At 49.7% G+C, this 22,446-nt stretch overlaps 1 protein-coding gene across 2 annotated transcripts in view; it reads left to right on the forward strand.

The window, feature by feature from the left end:
• The first annotated feature begins 8,091 nt into the window (after window positions 1-8,091).
• The window catches only part of TNRC6B (trinucleotide repeat containing adaptor 6B), a 293,374-nt gene continuing 279,019 nt past the window's right edge, over window positions 8,092-22,446 (forward strand). For both annotated transcript variants that reach the window (XM_075553605.1, XM_075553606.1), the window contains exon 1: window positions 8,092-8,311. The gene's annotated coding sequence lies outside the window, so the exon portion shown is untranslated. The remainder of the gene's footprint in view (window positions 8,312-22,446) is intronic.

Raw genomic sequence — 22,446 nt, forward strand, 5'->3', positions numbered from 1 at the left:
AGTTTCCTCATCTGTATCGGTCTCACAATGGGGCCATGAGGACCGAGAAGCTTAATGGACATAAATAGGGCCAGCCTTGGGGGCAGTGCCCTGAGAATCCCCACCCAGAGGTTCTCACCTGTGGTTGGCCATCTTGAAATTCATAATCCTTTTGGAACAAGGACCCCACAAATCACGAATTTGGTCTTGCCTACAGCATAGTATATGTTTTTTAAATGTTATGGTTAGGTGTTTTGAGGTGCTTCTGACTTATTGTGACCCCGTGTGACAGAGCAGGGCTACCCTACGGGGTTTTCTAGGCTGCAATCCTTTGGGAAAGGAGCTCTGATGGTGGAGTGGGTGAGGCATCGGGCTGTAAACCACAAGGTCCATGGTTCAAACCCACCAGGTGCCCCTCAGGAGAAAGAGAGGCTTCCTGCTCCTGAAAAGATGTATAGCCTCTTCGCCTCAGAACCCCACAGGAGCAGATCTATTCTGGCCTGTAGGGTCGCGATGAGCCAGAATAGACTTGGTGTCTGTGATTGAACCTTACGGGAATGGGGGCCTGGCCTTTCTCCCACAGAGCGGGGTGGGTTTTGAAACAGCCAGCCTTTCCGTCGGCCCCCGAGCAAGTAACGCTTACACCCCCAGGGCCCCTGCATGTATCACCATTATCTGCCTAGGTCACATAGGTCTCCAAGCTAATTTGGCTGATGTCCCCCTTTTCAGGAAAAAAAAGAAGAGTTATTTGGCACCCCCATCTTGAAAAACTTGTCCTCCAGCCCGCAATCCAGGATAAAGTGTAGGTAGCCGTGCGTGCAGCCCACCCCCTGAATTGTTTCGGCCACCCCCTCCCTGGGCACGCACCCACTTTGGGAACACTGGTCTAGGGTAACCCATCTGATGAAATTTGAGGGGGGCTTCAAAAAGCTAGGGAGCCCTGCTGGGGCTTTCTACTCCTGTGAAAAGTTAGTCACAGGACCCACAGGGACAGTTCTGCCCTGTCCTGTAAGTTCGCTGTGAGTCCACGTTGACTTGATGGCAGTGAGTTTCACAAAGTTGAAACCGTGGAATTTCCCCACCACATTCAAAGGACCCTTCCTCCTCTTAGAAATGAACGAACAGAAGCTCAGATGTTCACATGACTTGTACAAAGTCACCCTGGGTGCGGGCAGGCTGGGCCCGACGCGAGATGGACCGCTCTCTCTGATTGAAGGTCCAGCAAGAGGCTGGCTGCCATGGCCACAGCCAGGGGAGACAGCATGGGGGGCAGGAGGGGGGAGACAGACCCCTGGGAAGGAGCTTAGGGGAAGAAGTGGTGGAGGAGAGAGCGTGAACAGTTGTAGCGGTGGGAGGGGAGCTGGCTATTTTGAGACACTGCGAGAAGATTCTCAGAGTAACACGTTGTGGCGAAGTCATGGAAACAGGGCTGAGAACGGCTCTTGGATCGCGGCCACGAGGAGGTCACAGATGAGTTTAGAGAAAGGAGTCTCTGCAGCGAAGGAGTAGGGCTTCCAGCCAGGTTTGGAGAATGAGGAAGCGGAAACAGCAGATGCCTGTGACCTGTCCTTGGCTTGACCCCTGACTCCTGGCGGAGAGGAACTGGCCCGGGAGTTTTTCTTGGTTGTCTTCTTTTGGGAGCAGTTTGCCAGGCCTTTCTTCCTTGGTGCCACGGGGTTGGGGAGGGGTTGAAGTTGCCAGCCTCGAGGTTAGCAGCTAGGGTGTGCTGCGGAGTCAATTCAGATTCATGTTGCTACTGTCAGGTGTCATCGAGGGAGCCGGTTCTGACACCTGGGGACCTGGTGTACCACAGGCCGACGCACCTGCTAGGCCCGGCGCCATCCCCATCACTGTGTGGTCCGAGCCCATTGTTGCAGTCACTGTGTCGATCCATCTTGTCGCGGGTCTTCCTCTTCGTCGCGGCTGCTCTCCTTTGCCAAGCATGATGTCCTTCTCCAGGGATTGGACCCTTCTGATAACCTGTCCAGGTGCCTAGTGACCCAACAGGACACGGCAGCACTGCCCCCGTGGGTTTCCTAGACTAGGTGCTGTAGAGTCAGGCCATGCCTGTTACAGAACGAAACATCGCTGGGTCCTGGGCCATCCTCACAATACCATCTAGGTAAGCCTGAGCCCATGGCTGCAGCTACTACGATCCATCCATAGCTCATGCAGGGACCTCCTAGTCAATTGCAAACCACTGGGATCACCCAGGCTCCTGTGGAGTGGGCGACTGGTTATTATTCGAACCGCCGAACTCAAGATAGAAAGCAAAGGGAAGAGGGAGAGAGGCCAGCTGAAGAGGGCCGAAGGAGCCCCGATCTGAACGCAGATGCAGGAGAAGAGTCACCAGCGGCAGTGACTTCACGCTCTCTGCCCTCAGACTCAGAGTGTGAAGTGTCTCCCTGTCTACTTTGGGGAGTCCTCGATCCTCCAGCAGCCATCTCGGGGGCAGTGCGGACCAGCATGCACCAGCACGCCCTCCCTGGAGCCAGATGCCATGGGTGCAACTAACTACTGGCGCACCGTCCGCGGTGACGGTGGACGATCCAGCCCTTGGCCGTAGGAGGTGGTGGTGGCCGCCAAATTCTATTCTGACTCGTGGCAGCCCCACATGTACAGAGTAGCATTGCTCCGGAAAGTCTCAAGGCTGTGACTTCACAAATGGATCACCTGGTCTGTCTTTCAAGGTGCCTCTGGGAGGGCTCAACCCCCACCCCAACTTTCCGGTTAATAGCCAAGCACTTAAACCATCTGTATCACTCAGGGACTCCTACTTAGCCCTTTTGTGCCTCAGTTTCCCTGCCTGGAAAGTGGGGCTCACCATGGTGGTCCTGACCGTTCAGGGCCAGGATTCACGGAGCAAAGCCTTTAGTCGGTGGCTGACCTGCGGCAAGTCGTGGACTGAGAGTTCTGATGAAGCACCATGGTTCCTGGAGCTCCCTTGCAGGCCTTCGAAGGTGCACACCAGGATGCTGGGGAGCCCCGCGTGACTGCTTAGCGCTGTTGCTCCTCAGGAAGTGTGGGGTGACGGAAGAGTGGTGCGGCCTCTGCCACCAGGCTTTGTTGCCCAAGAAATGCCACCAGACTTGTAATAAGCATTGTGAGCATGTCCTCTGTCATCAGAGCGTCCTCCTCCCCCACTGCTCTTGTCCTGTGGCTCTGGTCACACCCACGGCCTGCTCCCCAAGCCAGCGGTATCAGCTGTCAGCTGTTCACTCGTCTTTTGGATCAGGGCCTTCTGCTGGACTCTCCCCCTTCGTCATAAGACTCAGCAATTGGAGAAGGCCTTCCAGACTCTTCCAAGCACCTCGCAGCAACGATAGGCCGGTACACAGCGACGGCTTGCCCATGCCCCAGAAATCAGAGCGGGAGCCGTTCCAGCTGGCCGTACTGCCCCACACTTGTGGGTCAGAACCTTTCAGCAGAAATGCCCATTGCCTTGGGCTAGGTCCAGGCCCAGGGCAGATATCACAGAATGATGTCTCCAGGGGGAGGGGAGGAAAGGCCTGTTGCTCGGGATGGCTGGGAGCAATCCTGGGAATCATCCAAGTCAGCCATCACGCGTTCAATCTGCCTTCACTTCTAGCAGAAAGCCAATTCTATAGAACCCACATCGAGAGCTCTAAGAATAGTAGAGCGCTCCAAGAACATGGCGAACTTGGCCCGTGTACAACTGTGCAGGGCTTGGCAAGTCTCTTTACTCTTGAAGCTGGGTGCGTTGGAATAAACACAAAAATAAATATTTTCTTTTAAGTAGCCTTTCTCCAAGCGAATTTGAACAGAAGAGAGCACACTAGTATGCCATTCTCTGCCCTGGGTCCCTTTTCAGGCACTGGGTGGACACTGTAGCCACCAACACTTGGCTGGGAGCCCTGAGGACGGTGTCCCCTGCACCCTCGCCATCCCAGGGGTGGATTAGCCCACTCATTTGCTTGCTGGGTACAGTGTCCCTATTAGGGCTTGTAAGTTTGAAAAGAGGCATGGATTGTGTAGGCAGGTGCTGTGGGCTTGGGAGACACAGGCCAGCCAGACCTAGACACAGAATCTTTGTGGTGAGAACATGTGAAATGGTTCATGACTGATTAGTAATAGTAAGTCAGACCATGTTTATCTTGCGTAATGGGTCATCTGTAGCTGGCACTCTCCTATCAACCCCTAGCCCCGCAGCATCCACTGACTTCAGACTCACACGAGACTGAGCAAACCCCCAATCCTGGGATAGGGGGCCATTTGCTATTTGCTGGAATTTTAAACCTTCAGCCCCGCCAATAAATATTTGATGGATGGATGGATGGATTGGTTGGTTGATTGATTGGCTTCCTCCTGATCCGTGTGGAGGAGAGGACAGCTTCCACCCGGAGCTGTAATCTGAGCAACGGGACGCTCAAAGTCCAGACAAGACTCTGATCCATGTTGCATTGTTTGCTGGAAAGGAAACATCCATGTGGAGTCTGTTCACCAAAGAGTCTGCAAAGACTTTCTTAACAGCGATTGTCCCTGGCAGCATCACCTCGGGGAGCTGTTCCTTCTACTTTAGCATTTTCCAAATTGCCTGAAAGTAACCACTCAGGTGAAACCATGTTAAAGTTGTTTCCGTTTTTAAGACTTTTGTGAGCAGAGCGGCAGCAATCTTATTTGGAAATGATTTTCCTGTTTCCAAGGGGTCAAGCCGTGTAAGGAAGGATTCAGGCTTGCTGCTTTCTCCTGGGGGAAACAGCACCCCGCCAAGGCAGAGCAGACGGATAGCAGGAGGCCCTCAGAGGCAAAGCTTAGAGGAAGAGCAGTCTTCAGCCATTCCTCGTGGTCAGTGTCCTGCTGCCGCCCTTTGAGAGCCAATGCTGCAGGCCTAGCTAGCACAATTCAGCCTTCAGTTCTCCATGTAGATGCCACTTCTGGAAACTCATCCTTGTCACTGCAAGCCCTCCCACGCCTTCCATGGGTGCCAGGGCACTTTATCACAGTATTGCACTGTGTGACCTGCTTATCTGGTGATCCCTCCAACCTCCTCTGCCTGTGAGTTCCTGAGATGTGGAAGGCGCGTTCTTCGTCTGTGAGGCCCTTGTGTCTTTAGAAGGAACCTAGCATGAGTTTTTAAAACCAAGACCAAATCTATTGCCATCATGTAGATTCCAACTCGTGGCAGATAGAACTGAGCTGCATGTGGGTTTTCTTGACTGCAGTCAAGGTGGAAGTTGGTTGTCAGATCTTTCTTCCGTGAAGCCTCTGAGTGGGCTTGAACCACCAACCTTAGGCTAACAGCCAGTCTCCAACTATTTAACCCACACCAGGCTCCTCTATAACTATTTACTGAAGGATGACTTGCTTGGGACCCTGATACGGTCAGAATCCTGTAGGGCAGTGGTTCTCAACCTTCCTAATGCTGCGACCCTTTCATATAGCTCCTCCTATTGTGGTGCCCCCCCTCCAAACATAAAATTACTTGTGTTGCTACTTCCTGTTATTTTGCTACTGTGATGAATGGGGCGACCCCTGTGAAAGGGTCATTCGACCCCCAAAGGGGTCGTGACCCACAGGTTGAGAACTGCCGCTGTAGGGCCTACCGAGATGAAAAACAGAGCCTCTGTTTTATTAAGGACAATGAGTCATGGTGGTGCAGCTGGTTTAGCAGTAGGCTGCTGAACAAAGCACCAGCTAGTCTAGGGCGAACGTTAGCGCAGTCGTTCCTGTGAAGACTCTGCTTCGATGTGGTTAGGTTGATACCTTGTCATCTGATCTCTGTGGATCCATTTTAAAGTTTCGGTTTTTCATGTTTCCTGCTTTCATTTGATTGAGGTTTGCCTGTTTTGTTTCTTCATTGTTGTTCTTTTTCTCCTGTTTGTGTTGTATGGTTTTCTGGATTTGAAATCCACAAATAGGTAGATTGAGAAACAGTCACTAGATTGATTATTGCCGAGGGCCGTGGGAGGAGAGGAGGGGGGAGTGGGGAGCAAACAGCCACGAGCACAAGAAGAAAAGTTCTTAAATCAATTGTGGTAAGGATGGCACCACTCTCCTTAATATGATTAAATTGTATGATATGTGAAGTATATGCCAATAAAACTTTTTAAAAAATTTAATAGAAAACCTAATGGAGCAGTTTTACTCTATCCTGTTTGTTTGAGTTTGTTTGGAAGAACAGATGTGTCTGACAATGAACCAAGCACTGGATGAAGGGTTAAAATATAGACGCGAGAAATCAAGTATGGTGGTCAGAAAGCTTTGGAAGCTGGCCACTTCTTCCTCCGGGAGTTTTCTGATACAGAATCCACATGTCCTGTGGAGCTAGCTGTAAAGGTCCAGATCCTGATGACCTTTATTAGAATTTAGGTATGATCCATCTTGCTTCTGTCCTGTGCTGGCAGCAGTCCTAGGACGACTTGGCATTGATTCATAATTGACGTTGCGAAATGCCTTGTCTTGCTCCATGGAAAGGCTGAGCGTCCAGAATCATTACTGTGTACAGTGGTGGTTTTATTATGCAAGCTGTGCCAACAAGCTTACACAACAGCTTGGATCAGGAAGCAAACTGAGGGCAGTGATCCCACTGAAGCTACAGGGGATGGGGATTTGGGATGGTAAAATGTTAATTGCCTGAGGGAAGGAGCCGGAACGTGGGCTGGAGTCCAGTTCTGAGCTCCCTCGGATCATTTCTGTCCCTGAGGCTTAGGGCTGGCTCTGGCAGCCGGTCCTAAGCATCCTGCCCTCCCTTGGCCGGAATGTGGGATTCACTCCATTGAAAGCCGTCACACAAGCATCCCACGGCCCAGAGCCAGAAGCATATGTCTTGCTTAGCCCCGGGGGCTCCCGGGAAGCTTTCCAGAAGCCAAAGACCTGTCCCATTTGCGTGCAATACATTATTTCCCAAGTGATTTTTTTTCTCTTCCGACTGGATTTCTTTTCGTTTCCACCTCTGGAGAGCTCTTTTCCAACAAGTGAGCTGGAGATGAGTGGGGGGTGGGAGAGCTTTTGTATACAAGGGTGCTGGAAATATCCCTTTCGAAAGTGGATAAAATGGGCAGAGGCTGGATGGGTGGAGGGTGCGGTGGAGGTCAGGACTACCTCTCCATAGGCTGGGTCTCTCTCTAACAGGGTCACTTTCAGGGACATGGGTTCTGGCTGCCACTGTTGCTAAGGTGTTGGACTGACTGACAGGTACCACGCTGGGCCCAGGGAGAGGCTCGAGCACCGTGAAAAGAGGTGGATGCTCTCACAAGCCAGCGACCACCATCCTGGTCCAACTACTTTCAGTTGGTGACCTTGGGCACGTTTCCTAACCTCTCGGTGCCTCAATTTGCAGTCTGTAAAGTCGAGGTAATATTCGATTCACAGGTTCATCGAGATAATCAGAAGCCAGCGCTGTACTTGGCACACAGTAGGCGCCCCTACAGATAGTCGTCATCATCCCGGATTGCCGGCCAAATTACCAGAGTCGACCCGAAATCCCTGACAAAACAGTCCCCGGTGGCACGGCGACTCCGGAGCTGACGGACGCGCGCGTTTGCCCAATTAGGGGCCAGCGAAGGACCCAGTGGAGTCCAACCCAATGGCAGTAGCCCTTGTTGCTGGCCGGGCTTTCTCGCTTTTCCACCAATCGTCTTGACATGGGACTGGGGAGTGACATCCCGCCCGTCCAATGACGCACCACCCATCCGCGCTCCGCGCTCCGCACTTCGGAGGAGATAAATCAATGAGCCGGCACCTATAGATTCCGTTATTAGTCAGTACTGGGTGAGGAGAGGGACAGGGGGCAGACAGCGCGAGGAAGAGGCACCTATGACCTAGAAAAAGAACAAAGATGACGATTGCGCCAAACGAGCTCGGCCGCCATCATGCTCTAGTTTCCCCTGCGCCTCGCTCGGCCTGCGACCGAGGAAGCGGCCTCTGGGATGCTGAGGGGGTGTGTCCCCGAGTGATTGGCGCAGGCAGCTCAGCCAATCCTAGCGCGTCAAACGGGAAGCTCTTAGCCAATGAGGGGCGACGGCAGCGGCGCGGCATTGGAGGGGCGGAACTGCAACTTGACGAGCCCCCAAACCAGCCAGTGAGAACCGGAAGTCCCATCCCTCCGGCCAATGGAGCGCGGCTCTGGGCGGGCCCCCGAGTGTTTGTGTTGTGGTTTTGGGGGAGGGAGGCGGAGGGGAAAGTTTGTTTATTTTGTTTTTAGTTTCTGGGGTCCCCGTGTTCCCGGGAGGCAAGGCGGCAGCGAGTGACCCCCTGCACAGCTCGGTCTCCCTACCACGTCGCCTCCACAGTCTGCAGAGCGGCGAGGGCCGCGCGCCGCGCCGGCCTCACAGCGGATCGCCGCGCACTCGGCGCCCACAGCGGCTCGGCGGTGAGTGGAGCCCGACGGCCGACGGCCTCCCCTCCCCCGCGCGCCGCCCCGTCCCAGCGGCCGGCCGGGTGGGCGACGGCGGCGCGGGCGCGCGCGGCGCGGGTGTCACGCGGACGCGCGTGCTGTGCGTGCGCCCGCGACCGCGCGCCGCGGGGATGGGCTCGGGTCGGGGGGCGCGCGCGGGGGCGGCGGGGGTAGCCGCCGGGGCTGTGAGTGAGGGGCGCGCGTCCGGGGCTCGGCTCCCGGCGAGCCGGGGGGATGCGGGGACATCCGTGCGGTCTCGGCGTCACGCGCCGGCAGGTGGGACCGGGGGAGGGTTTCCGGGTGGGCTGGCGGCGTCGAGTTCGCTTCCCGTCGCCGGCGGCCGCTGGGAGGCCTGGCGGGGCCCGCGTCGCGGCGGGGAGCCGAGGCCTGGGGTGGCGTCAGGCCTCGGAGCCTCCCGATCCCGCTTGGCGTCCCTTGCCCTGCGCCGAGGAGCTGGCCCTGATGGATCAGGAGCGAACGGCTTCGCCCCTAGATCTCCCGGGGCTGGGGTCCCGCGCCCCTGGACCCCAGATCCCTGCGGGTCGGGGTCGAGTCGAGTCAGCCGGCTGATTCAGACGTTCGACGGGAAAACGCAGGGCGGCCCCGGGAGGTTTCTTTCTCCCCCAGCCTCTGCCTTTTAGTTTCAAACGACTGCGTTGAGGAGCCCGTAGTGGTAGATTCCGCTTCAAAGTCAGCCGGGTTCCTTTAGTGGCTAAAGACCCTTGCCCAGTAAGGGCAGCTTCTGACCAGGCTCCCCTAGGACCATCCTGGGCTTCCGTTCTGTGGACACCACTCCTGAGTGTGCGACTTTGCAGACTCGTTGCTTTGGGCCCTTTGATGACCTTTTAGCGTCTGGGCCAGAGAGAGGTTGGGTGAGGGATTAGGTGAGTTTCAAGTGGGGCATGTGCTTTGCGAGGTGAGCTTATCAAAGGTGGCGAGAGGGACAGTTAGTGACTACAATGTCATTACTGCCCCCTCCCTAACAGTTAAGGCACAGCATCGCGTGGAAAGAGAATCGTAGAGGTTACTTCACTTTTGATCGTGGAATTAACAGGATGACTGTTTTCCTATTGATTTGGGGAAACGTTTGGGGAGTATGGTGCCAGCGTCTCCTGGGGAACAGAACCGTTAGCATACTGCCTTGACCCCACACAGTATGTGATAACCCTGCAGGCAGGTAGTAGGAGGGATAGGAATAGGTTATGTCTACCGTCAGGACATTTTCACACAAACCCAGAACACAAAGCAGACTGGCGACTCAGGGATGAGAATGAGGCTTTTCTATTTTCTTAGTTCTGGACCATGATGGTGCTGGCCCGACCCGTTATTTGAACAACTGTGGTTTCTGATTGGCATCAAGAAATCGTCAAGGTGCTTTTCTAGGGTAGCGTAAATGACATACCCTTTAAGGTTTTGTGTCTTATTTCATTCGGTCTTCCCCTGATTCAGCTGGAGGTGCTGAAAATGTGTTTGAGCATCCCATGTGTTCAGATGGTAGTAATGCTGGTTAGTTGTGGAGTGGATTCAGACTCTTTGCAGCCCCCTGTGTGCAGTGCTGAACTGTCCTGTAGGGTTTTCAAGGCTGTGATATTTTGAAAACAGATCACCAAGCCTATGTTCCAAGGCTCATCCTGGTGGGCTGGAACTAGCAACCTTTTGGCTAGTAGTTGGGCACTTGACTACATTCGCCAACCAAACAAACAAAAAACTGCCATGTAGTTGATTCAAAATTATAGCCAGCCTAGATACGGTTTTGGAGACTGTCAATCTTTACAGCAGCAGACAGTCTCATCTTGCTTCCTCAAAGTGGCCCGTGGGTTTGGGCCACCAACTTTGCAGTTAGCAGCCCAATGGACATTTATTGCACACCTACCATATGTCAGCGAGCCTCAGTGGCATAGTGGGGTACGAGTTGTGCTGCTAACCACAGGGTCAGCAGTTTGAAACCCCCATCTGCTCCAGGGGAGAAAGATGAGGCTATCTATTCTGGCAAAGCTTCACCGTCTTGGAAACTTCCCGGGACAGTTCTGCACCATTCTGTCTGGTCGCTCTGTGTTGGAATTGACTCTGTGGCAGTGAGTCTGGTTTGGAGACCTTGTATCAGAAGGCGCCCTGGAGGCATAGTGGGTCAGAAGTTGGGCTATTAACTGCAAGATCAGCAATTTGAACCCACCAGCTGCTCTGCAGGAGAAATAGGAGGCTGTCAATCTTTACAGGAGCAGATTTTTTCGCTCCCTAAAAGCTTGGAAGCCTCAGAAACCCATAGGGGCAGTTCTGCCTCGTTCTGTAGGGCTGATGTGAGTCAGCGTTGACAATAGAAGTGGGTTTATTCTTAACTATACTAGCCTCTACATTATTTTCCTCATTCTCTCTTCAAGCCTTGGGACTAGTATCATCATCATCATTTATGGATGAGAAAAAGGAGCCCCAAAGAGCTGTGTCCAGGGCCATAGGACTAGGAAATTCTGGGGCCTGGGTTTAGTGGCAAGTCTGGTTTCAAAGTTTGTGTTTGTTCCATTTTGCCTCCTAAATTATCTAAAAGAAGAAAAGCAGAAAGGAAACTGAAAGCAAAGAGGACCAGAAAAGGGAAATGCCACCTATTATTAGGTTACCTGTACATCTCAAAATTTTAATATTGAATCAAGCTCATCTTGTTTTTTTAAAAATAAATAACATTTTTGCAAAAGTATCTCTCAGCTTTCTTTTTACTTCTTACCACTTGGGGGTTTTTTTTATAGGAGCCCTGGTGGCATAGTAGGTAACAAGTTGCGCTGTTAACTCAAAGGTTAGTGGTTTGAATCCACCAGCTATTCCAAGGGAGAAAGAGGAGGCTGGCTACTCATGTAAAGATTGACAGTCCAGAAGCCCTAGAGAGCAGTCTAATTTGAAGTCAACTCAGAAGCAATGGATTTGTTTTATTTTATAACAACACATAAAAAATGGTTTTTTTGGTTCATAAGTCAAAGCTGTCATAGTCCTTCCTGCGAATCTCCACTCCAGTACAGTGGTCAATCCTGTGGACCTTTCCAGAACCAGGCATTATCCATTGTTTGTATCTAACACCCCATTTAACACCCTGTCGGGAGACTGTCAATGCTGATGCTGATGAGGGCGCTGAGTTTAAAATGTAATTAATAGTTGAAGGACAATAAGAAAATGAATCATTCCTGTGCAAAACTGACATCGTAAGAATACTTAACATGGAGCCACCCAAGGGATCTTGAAAATCCTGCTCGCTTGCCGATCTTCCAGTTCCACGGAGCTGTTTGCACTACTGTGCCATCCATTCTGTTCTTTGCCTCCCAAAGTTCTCCCCACGCAAGCTCTCCTTGTGGAGGGCTTCCTTTGCAGCCCTCCCCAAGCCCTCCATCGACAGCTTCCCCAGGTCCCCAGTGTTCCTCATGGTGAAATGGCTCCGAGCCTCTGTCGATGCTTCATCGTGGTCTGCTCCCTGCAGCAGTCAGACCATATGAGTCCCCCACCCCCAGTCCTTCCCTTTTATCTTTTTAAAAAATAACTTAAAAAGCTCAAGTTTATTGCACCAAGTCAAGTCCATAGCCTTCTTGGATTTCCAAGCCTTTTAAATCATTACAGGTGCAAATAGCCCCATCTCGAGAGGGGTCACGAGTGGGTTTGAACCGCTGACTGTAGCAGCACTTCAGTACATAACCCACTACCTGCCAGAGCTACAGTAAAATGAACTCTTCTTGGGTACAGTCCTGTGGATTTTAACACCTGCATACATTCATAGACCCATCAGTCCAGTCAGGTTGCAGACTGTACCCTTCACCCTGAAAGATTCCCTCCTGCCCCCAAGGTTTGTTCCTTTTTTCAGCCTCTCACTTTCCCTAATTTGTTCTAATGCCATACTGTTTTTGGGTTTTTTTTTAACCATTTTGGGTATTCTCTTTCTGACCTTTGTTCCAGAGGTAAAGGAAATACACGGCATTCGTCTTAGGCTATATATACATATAATCTCTACATATAAGAAACACATATTTTATTTTTCACTTTTTTGGGTAGGAAAAGATTATTGAATTTATTACATTTGACAGAAGAGTACAGAAAGGTCAACATACAATAATTTAAGGAAAAACCGATGTGGTTGCAAATAACCAGTTGCTGTCCAGTGGATTCTGATTCATGGCAACCTCGAGGGTGCACGGTCGAACAGCTCGGGATGTCGAACAGCAGGGTGTCATGGCTGTGACCTTTGAGAAACATCGCAGAGGTGCCCCTGGATGGGTGCAGCCACTGAGTGTTTAACTCTTTGTGCTGCTTGCTCAAGGACTTCTGTGGCTCCTGGACGGCCATGACCTCAACACACAGGTCCATGTACAGAGAGGGCAGGAGAGGGGGTATTTTTTCACTTTTTCCACTGCCTTAAAATGTCCTTTGCTTTGGGGGCGTGGCTTAAGTAATCTGTCACCTCTGTGTGTGCCAATTCACGTATCCATCCCTGCCCGCTTCGGTCCTCCAGTAGCATCCTCCATGATGACATTAATGACTTCATACTGATGCTTACAGTTCATTAATGCTGCCCAAACCCACTTTTCCATCTAAGTTTCTAGTGGGTCCCACCATCCTCTTAAGCTGTGCAGCCCAGACTAGAGCACTTAAAGGGGCAGGTCCTAAACTCTGGGCTCACATCCTGCCCCTTTGCTGGGCCTGGTGCTCTTAGAAGTTCGAAAGCAAGGATCATACCACCTCCCTGGTAGGGACCAGTCAGCAGCCTCTAACTGCCCTCAGACCCTTTGGGAATGTTTGTTTCCATCCTGGGATGTGAGGCTAGGTCCCACCTGCCCCCACCCTGCTTGCCCCTGCAGTCTTTTCTCTCACTTTTGCTGCAGCCACCCACCCACCTGATGTTCTCCTTCTGGTCCTCAGGTCCCCGAGGCTCTTCCTGGCTCGGATTGCTCTCTCTCCACGTGCCCTCCCCCAGGCTTCACCTCCTGACTTGGATGCAGTCAGTCGTCACCTCTCAGAAATTTGCCTTGATGACCCAGTCACACTAGCCTCGTCCTGGGGACTAGGTATCTCGGCGGAGCAGCTGCTCTTTTCCCAGAATGCTCACCATCATTCCTGTTGCCCAGTGTTCTTGTCTGTGAAGGGTCTCCCTGAGGCAGGGGCCGTGTCTGCCTGCGTCAGAGGGCCCAAGTCTCAGACAGCAGGCGCTCAGGAAATAGCTTGTTGGCAGTTGCAGGAGGCTGGGCTAGGCTAGGATCCCCAGCCTGTGGCTTCTCGTGGCCTTCTCTGCCTCTTAGCAGCCCTCTCTGGGACCTGACCCCAAGGTTGGAGGTCCCCAGAGACAGAGCTGAAGCTGTGCAAGGACACAGGCCCTGTTATCGTGAGTTGTATGCTGCCTGAGAACCCTTACCATCAGCCAGTCAATCCAGTGCAGGCTGCCCCTTGGCTAGCCAGGCTAGGTTGCTGCCCCTTGGCTAGCAAAAGGCTACACTGTGTTGCTCTTCCCTGGCTCATACCATTCTCCACCCAGCATAGGTTTCCTGAGAAGGCAGCAGAGCTGTCTTACCCTTTGACATTTGCCAGCTTTTGACACTGGCCTGCCCCCAGGCTCACCTTCCAGTAAGGGTGCCCTGCCCCTCCCAGTTCTACTGCTCACACTTACTTGTGAAAACTGTCTACTGAGTTCTAGAGAGTGTAAGTTCCAGCCTGCTTGCTAAAGCTCTCTAGGCCTTTAGTACCCCATAGAATTACGATGAGAACCACAAGGCCCTTTAAACATTTCTAGTTGTACATTAAAAAGTAAGAGTGAGACTGCCTTTGCATTTTGTTTGATTCAGCATAGCCACTGCATTAGTCAAACAGGCAAACTTGGCAGTGAGATACTTTACATTCCTTTTTTCCTCCCCTGTGATCTTTGAAACCTGGTTTGTGGGAAATCCTCACCTGCGTGTCAACATTTCCAGAGCTCAGTAGCCACGTGCGGCTGGTGGCCAGCAGTGTTGGACAGCAAAGACAGTAAATAAACCTTGTCCTCAACCTAGTTAAAAAGGCCGTCTCTGGTTAATGGCAACCACCTGCCTTAGCATAACTATCCCCTTTATCTAGAACCAGCTTCCTTGCCAAATATGCAACCCTCCTGAGAACCCCAGGAGGCTCCAAGACCAACCCTAAATTTTAATTCTTACTAGCTCCTCTGAACCCTTCTAACATTTTTTGTTTGTTTTGTATCATTGATTTTTCATGTATCAGTTACTTTTGATACTTGGCACTGTATTTGTGATCAGGGATATAATTCAAGTGTTTAGCAACTGATAGACAGAGGTGCTAGCCCATGGCAGTGGTCTTTGATGAATTACAGCCTGTGCTGCCCCTTCGTGGCAATCGCATAGTGGGCTCCTACCAAAGGTCAACAGCTCTAAACCACCAGCTTCACTGAGGGAGAAAGATGAGACTGTCTGCTCCTGTAAAGATTTACAGGCTCAGCAACTCAAAGGGGCAGTGTTCTTAGGTCCTATAGGTCGGTGTGAGTGGGTGAGTGATGGTATAGTCCAGTAATCGACAAGTTGCTGCTCACAAATTATATATTGTGCTTGTGACTCAAATAACATTGGAAATGGAGGGGGGGGCATCAGTTTCATTTAAAGGATAGAAAATAGTGATTTCATCTGTTTGTAAAAATATATTTATGGACAGAAGATCCCTTCAGGACCAGTGCTGAGAGTGGCAATACCAGGAGGGTGGAGGGAAGGTGGGGTGGAAAGGGGGAACCTATTACAAGGACCTACATATAACCTCCTCCATGGGGGATGGGCAACAGAAAAGTGGATGAAGGGAGACGTTGGACAGTGCAAGATATGACAAAATAATAATTTATAAATTATCAAGGGTTCATGAAGGAGGGGGGAGTGGAAAAATGAGCTGATACCAAGGGTTCAAGTAGAAAGCAAGTGTTTTGAGAATGATGGCAACAAATGTACAAATGTGCTTGACACAATGGATGTATGTATGGATTGTGATAAGAGTTGTACGAGCCCCAAATAAAATGATTATATATATATATATATATATATATTTATGGCTCTTGAATAATTTTTAAGTTGTCGTGAGGGACAGGATTGGCTCTACCATCTCAAAAGTTTGCTAAGCCTCGTCTAGTCCGTGTACCAGCAGATTAACCATTGGCATGCACTGGGTTTATTCCTGGCTTCTGTAGGGCATCTCTGAGCTCCCCAAAGGCAGGCTTCCGTCTTTCTAATCTTGGCACCCCTAGGTGAGCTCCTGAACTGGCCTGTGATGGGCCACCTGTAAGTATTTTAAATGAAGGAGTAGTTGTATTTCTGCTTGATTTTTTTTTTCCTGCTTGAGTCTTTTTTTCTGCTTCACTCTTTTTATGTGGTATGTTTTATCTTTCCAGTTAAAAGTAAAATACAAGCCCTTTGAAGACCAGAAAAACCACCCCCTTGCTGGCAAGTCAGTTCCGACTCCTGGCATCCCTATAGGACAGGACAGAACTGCCCCCGTAGAGTTTCCAAGGTGCCAAGTCTGACTAAAACAGACTTCCAAGACCGCCGAAGCTTCCTTCCCCGTGGCTGAAGGGTTCCAACCAGCAACCTTGCAGTCAGCAGCCCAGTCCGCCCCACCCTGATGCCACCAGGGCACCTTCCTTTGAGGACGGAGGGATTCGGAAGAAGGACATGGTGGATTTTGTTGATTAGCTTCACAAGAGCAGTTCCTTCTCCTTTAAAAGGGGAGTCATTTTCTTAAAAATTACAATGTATAAATATTCTTGTGAGTTTGTCGGCTGGGTCAGAAATGAGATTTGCCTTTCATTGAAGGAGACATTTCTTTTGTGGTTGGAAACTGACTCTGAGAGCAGTTTCAAAAGAAGAGCTTCGAAATAGTGATCGTGGGCATTCATGCCCTCTCTTCCAGGCTGAGTTGGCTACTAGAAAGACCCTGACAAGCAGTGAGAAGTCCTGGGGTGTATTCAGTGCAGGCGTTTGTTTAAGCACCCACTGGGTTCCAAGCTCAGGAATTGGAAAAAACAAACACCTAAAACTAGCAGACTTTAAAAAGAAACTTCCATTTGCTTAGAAGTGGGGTGGTTAGTTCTTGGGAAGATGAATTCCTCCTTGCTAGCTTATACTGTCAGCCCCCAGGTGGCATCGTGGGCCATGAGTTGGGCTGTTCGCTCTAAGGTCAGCAGTTGAAACCTACCAGCCACTCCAGGGGAGAAAGGGAGGCTCTCTGCTCTCATAAAGATTTACCACCTCGGAAACCCACAGGGGCAGTTCTCCTTTGTTCCGTATGGTTGCTATTAGATCTCTATCCATCCATCCATCCATCCATCCATCCATCCATCCATCCATCCATCCATCCATCCAACTATCTATCTCTATCCTTGGCCCCGTGCGAGAAAGAATTCATGCCAAAGCCTGGTTTGTGATCTAAGTGAGTTTTATGAAAGTTAGAGTAGTTTCAGGTTTTACAGTAAATGGAACACAAGCCAGAGTCTGAGGCATGGTTGGCCGGACGCACCACAGCCACGTTGGGCCTGGTGACCTGGCAGTGCTGAACTGTGTGCTGAGCCGCTGAGAGAGCACCAGAGCAAAACCTCTGGCTTTTCAAGAGCCCTGTTGGGAGGCGTGGTCGACGATACTGGTCGATCCCATTGGCTAAATCAAATTTACCTGGCCCAGATGGGCCAATCCAGGTGTAATGCCCACCTAGGTATACCACCCCTTCCTGCCCGGGAGCTTGAACGTAACAAGTCTACTCAATGGCAGTGAATTTGGAGTTTTGAGACCCTGTCCATTGCTTATTTCCAGCCTGGATTATAATTGCATAGTTATATGCCATTTCAAATATTCATGTAAAAGTTGGACATTGAATAATAAAGGCTGAAGAAGAATGTGTTTGAATTGTGATGCTGGAGAAAATTACTGAAAATACCGGGGACTGCTAAAAAGAACAAACCAATCCGTCTTGGAAGAATTATGACCAGAGTGTTCCTTAGAAGCAAGGTTTCATCTTACCTGCTTCAGATATGTTATCGGGAAAGGACTTCATGCATGGTAAAGTGGTGAGGCAGTGAAAGAGAGGAAGGCCCTCAACGGGCTGAGTGGACACAGTGGCTGCTTGAATGGGCTCAGGCACAGGAAAAGTTGTGAGGATGGTTTGGGACCAGCCAGTGTTTAGTTCGGTTGTGCAGAGGGTTGCTGTGGATGAGAACTGACTCGATGGCACCTAACAACAACAACAACAGCCTAGACTATAAGCTAGGTCATGTTTCTAGATTCTGTCTCCCATTCGACGTTGGTTTTTTAAGAGCAAGATACTTGTGTTCATCTCCCTCCCTAAGTTCCTGCTGTACTGTGTCTTCCATATGATAGGCACTCAAGTATTTGTTGAGTCAATAACCCCAAATCAATGACTTAGGTTTGCAGAGAGCCTCAGCTTTTTTCCTTTTGCAAATAGGGGGATTTTCTGCCTCAGAAAACTGTTGAAACTTGAGGAGCTGATACCAAGGGCTCAAATAGAAAGTAAATGTTTAGAAAATAATGATGATAAAATATGTACAAACATGTTTGATGCAATTGATGTATGGATTATTAGAAGAGCTGTAAGAGCCCCCAATAAAATGATCTTTAAAAAAAAAGAAAGAAAAGGAACACAGTTGAAACTGGCCAGAACAACTTTTTGAAACTGCACATCTCTTCTGTATGCTATTTTTTGTAGGTGTTATAATTCATGGAATGTTTCGTTAAAAAAACAAGTATAAATCTGACCCCATTTCTTCTCTACTTAAAATGTCCCAAAGGCCCTGCCAATGTTCCTTCCTTCCCCCGAAATGTAAAGGTCAGGAGAGGAAGAACTTGACCTGTCCTGGCCCTGAATCTCAGAGAAACCTTATGTGGCTCAGGGGACTCCCTGCCTTATGAGTTTCACCATGCTGACGCAGTGGTGAAACACTTAGCTGCTCACCTAAAGGTTGGCTCCATGGGAGCAAGGCTCCATAAAGATGCTGCCTAGAGCATTCCACCGGCACTTCTACCCTGTCACATGGGTGTCTCTGTGAGTCCAAAATCAGCTTGGTGGCACATGACGAGAAGAGCAGCAACCCCCTTCTGCTCTCTCTTCCAGTTCCTTGAATGTGTTTTCCTTCCTGCCCAAGAGCCTTTGTACATGCTCTTCCTGTAAGTGCTAAATGGAGCCAGATCCTCGGAATAAGTGAACCCTGGTGGCATAATGGGGCACCCATTGGGTTGCTAACCAAAGATTAGCCATTTGAGCCAACAATGAGGCTTGCTGTGCCGGGAGCCCCCGTGAGACAGTTCTTCTCTGTCCACAGGGCTGCTCTAAGGCTGCTTGACGTCAGTGAGTTTGGATTGGTTTGGGTATTTTCATGACTTAGAATCTCCCCACCCCACGCTCCTTAGTTGATGCCTGTCAGTCCTCAACTCAACTTACAGCCACTTCTTTAAGGTGCTTCCTGTATCCCCCCACATGCTGGAGATGAGATGTGTCCCTATTGAGCACTTGGAGGTTGGCAATTAAATAATCATTTAATTTGTATGCTACCTGTTTCCCCTGGTCTTTGTTCTCTAGTGCTGCTATTGCAGGAATGCCCCAACTAGGTTGGCTTTAACAACCAGAAATCAATTCTCTCTCAATGTAGGAGGCCAAAGTCTAAATTTACAGTGCTAGCTCTAGGGGGAGGCTCTCTCTCTCTCTCCCTCTCTCTCCCTCTTTCTCTCCTCACAGTTTAGGAGGAAGGTCTTTGTGTCCTTTCAACACCGGTCGGCCCAGTGCCCAGTGGTCCATGGAGATCCATTTGTATTAACATCAATCTTCTCCTGGACCTGGGATTAATCACCTGTAGTGCTGTATTCCCCCCACCCCCACCCCAACTGATCGGCATATCACAGCAGATCACGTTGTGGAGGAGGATTATATCTGCCATAGTACTTCCTTACACAACAGCCAGACCATTAAGAATCATGACTCAGTCAAGCTAACACCTGTTTGGGGGAATACAATTCAATCTATGATGCCTGTGTCAGAACTTTACATGCGTTTTAAAAGACTTCCTGTTTGGTTCACTTACATATTACTAGCACCTAGCATCATTTAACATGAGTTGCATGTAACATGTTCTCAGTCTAACTTTCTCAATGAAATTTAGGAAGGATAGGCATTTTTAAAGAGAGGTCAGTTGTTCTAATGGTAATTAATAAGTGTATACAGGCAAAGAGGGGTTTTCTTTTTAAATGACTTCCAAGTTCTTTTTCTTAATTCCAACTTGTAATAGGAGAACTTGCTAAGATTAGAGAAAGCAGTTATAAAAAATTAACTTATACAAAAATATTAGGTAGTCATTTCTTATAGAAATAAATGATCATTGGTAATTCTTACCAAAAACATGTTGTATGCTAGAGGAGGAATTGATGTGTCCAGCACAGGAAAGAGGTGGGAAGAGTTGTGTTATATTGTGGGGATTGTAGTCAACATCACAAAACAAAATGTGTTTGAGTTATCTAAGGGGAAATAATTGGTTCTAGAACAGTGCTTCTCAACCTGTGGGTCGAACGACCCTTTCACAGGGGTTGCCTGATTCATAGCAGTAGCAAAATTACAGTTATGAAGTAGCACAAAAATATTTTATGGTTGGGGGCTCACCACCACATGAGGAACTGTATGAAAGGGTCGAGGCATTAGGAAGGTTGAGAACTGCTGCTTTAGAAGCTTTCAACCCAGATCACAATAAAAATGTGTAAAGTACAATTCAAGATCATCATAAACTAAGACTGTACTTGTCATTTGTAGTTAATGTACTTGCCTGAGTCTGTTAACCCTATCACGCACCAGAGTTCAGATGGAATTAGCAAGTGGTGACTCATGGAAACTTATCTGTAGGAGGAGAGCGATAAGAAAGGGACCTCTTGATCACCTGAGGCCATTCCTGATGCTTCTCACCTGGGCCAGTAACTAAAGCAGTGAAAGGGATGACATGAGTAAGATGAGTCACCCGGAGGGCCTCTTGGTATGTCCTGGGAGGAAAAAGTTTCTACTACTTGATAGAAGGTCTTCATGTCTTCAAGTCTCCAAGTGGTTCACTGAGCTAGCCTGAAGCTAATTTTATTCTTAGACGAAGAAAGGAAGCTTAATTGCAAACCAAGCCATTTTTCTTCCACACCTTTGTTTCCACAGCTCCCTTCTTCCCTGACCCCTTTCATTGCTTTTCTTTGCTCAGTTCCCCTAAAACAGTACTCCCTTTTCACCAATCTGTCTCTAGCTGTCTTTCATCTTAACCTACTACATGGTTTGCATGTACAGTTGGAGGATAGTTGGCCCACCGATGTTTCTGAGCATTGCAGCTTCAGAGCTTGCTTTTCCTCAGAGCGGGAGGAGGCCGTGATTAAGCGGCAGTGGGGATTCATGATTCACGGGTAGCCACACGAGAGTCGCAGCAAGCGAAGCCACCCCCAGTCTGTCAGTGGAGGCTTGCATGTTGCTGTGATGCTAGGCAGGTTTCAGCAGAGCTTCCAGACCAAGACAGACTAGGAAGAAAGGTCTGGTGATCTACCTGTAGAAATCAGTTGGTGTGGTTTACTTACCCAAGGACAAAGCGTGAAAGGTTTAAGGAAGGAAGAGGGATGGACACAGGCGCGCCAGGGGCCATGAAGATCTTTGTAAAAGAAAGGAAGGAGCAAACTGGAAGCAGGGTGGTGTGAGAAGGCAAGCGCACCCAAGTAAGAGATCAACCTAAAGACTTCTAGGAAGGACTCCCGTAATTGAAGCAGACAGGAGGGGCACACAGTAAGGAAGAGGAAGAGGAAAGGGAGAAGTCCTGATTTCTTAGCTTACCTTCCATGTTTATACCTTGAGTTCAAGACAAGTTTATCCTCCTTTGATTTTCCTATGGTTTGCACGGAGTAAACAGTCCTAGAGATAAAGTCACAGGATTGAAGGAAGATATTGATTATAACTTACAACATAGTTTAGTCTCTAGGTTACGTTATCTGTGATCTACGGTAGATTAGCATGTTTATTAATCCTGCATTTTGTGAATAGTGCATCTAGCATTACCTTCTGTTCCTAACAGTGTCCATGTGTTAAATAGAGACATTTAAACCATGATTTCTGGAGTGTCTTCATTGGAAAAAAATAATCCACTAGATCCTCCAATAGTGGCTGTGGTCTGACTCTCCTAACGCAGAGAGGCTCCGGCAGCGAGTCAGGAGCAGTGGCTTGAGCCCAGGGTTCTGCTGTGGGGGAAGGAGATCCAACATGGAAGACAGGAGGGCTGCCTTCCAAGCTGCTGAGTGATCTGTCTCCTGTGAGCATCTTGCTGGTGGTTCTCCTGGTTAATAATGATCTTGTCCCAGGGAGCTGTGCCCAGGTGTATATCCCCGTGGAACTTGTAAACTAGACTCTCTCCCTGGGCCACAGGGTCTCAAACCGTCTTTCACCAACCACACTTTTGTCAAATGGCTTTTGCTAACAGTTTTCTATTTCTGCCCCATAGTGTTCAGCATTCACAATGTTTTTAGTTTGCGCTTGGGCTCAGCCCCTCTAAGAACAGTCTTGCCTGCGTCCCACTTCAACCATGCAGGTGGGCCTGGGCATTGGAATCAAGACAGAGTGTCCGTTTATGCCCAGTGTTCCCAATGTATGGCTGGAAGACCAGTCCCAAAGGGGGAAAGTGCACTTTCCAAACACCAAGCAAATCCATGAAAAGGCTCTTTGTAGAAATAACAAAAACCAAACGAGATGAAAATGCAAAAGGCATCACATTTCACACCAGTGAGGGCCAAGCTCCCGCCCCCTCCTCCCGACACACACGGACACACTGAGCTGTGAGCTGTCTCAGCACCTCATGACATGGGCCGGGCTTCTGGAACCCTCCAGAGCCAGGCACTCCAGTGCAGTGCAGCTGCGTTGGCATCAGATGCGCTCTAGACTTTTGATGTGCTTGCCATCTGTTTGTCTTATTTTCCTGTAACCTCCCCAGACTTCATTCTTGGGGTTGTCTCGGGGTGCTTTTTCAGAAGCACCGCTCAGATGTTGGGGTGGGGCCTCTGCCTCCCTCCCTTGGAAGAGTTGTCGACTCCCTGGGGCCCCAGTCCCTGAATCTGGAGATT

Source organism: Tenrec ecaudatus, chromosome 6 (assembly GCF_050624435.1).
Source record: "Tenrec ecaudatus isolate mTenEca1 chromosome 6, mTenEca1.hap1, whole genome shotgun sequence".
Lineage (NCBI taxonomy): Eukaryota > Metazoa > Chordata > Mammalia > Afrosoricida > Tenrecidae > Tenrec > Tenrec ecaudatus.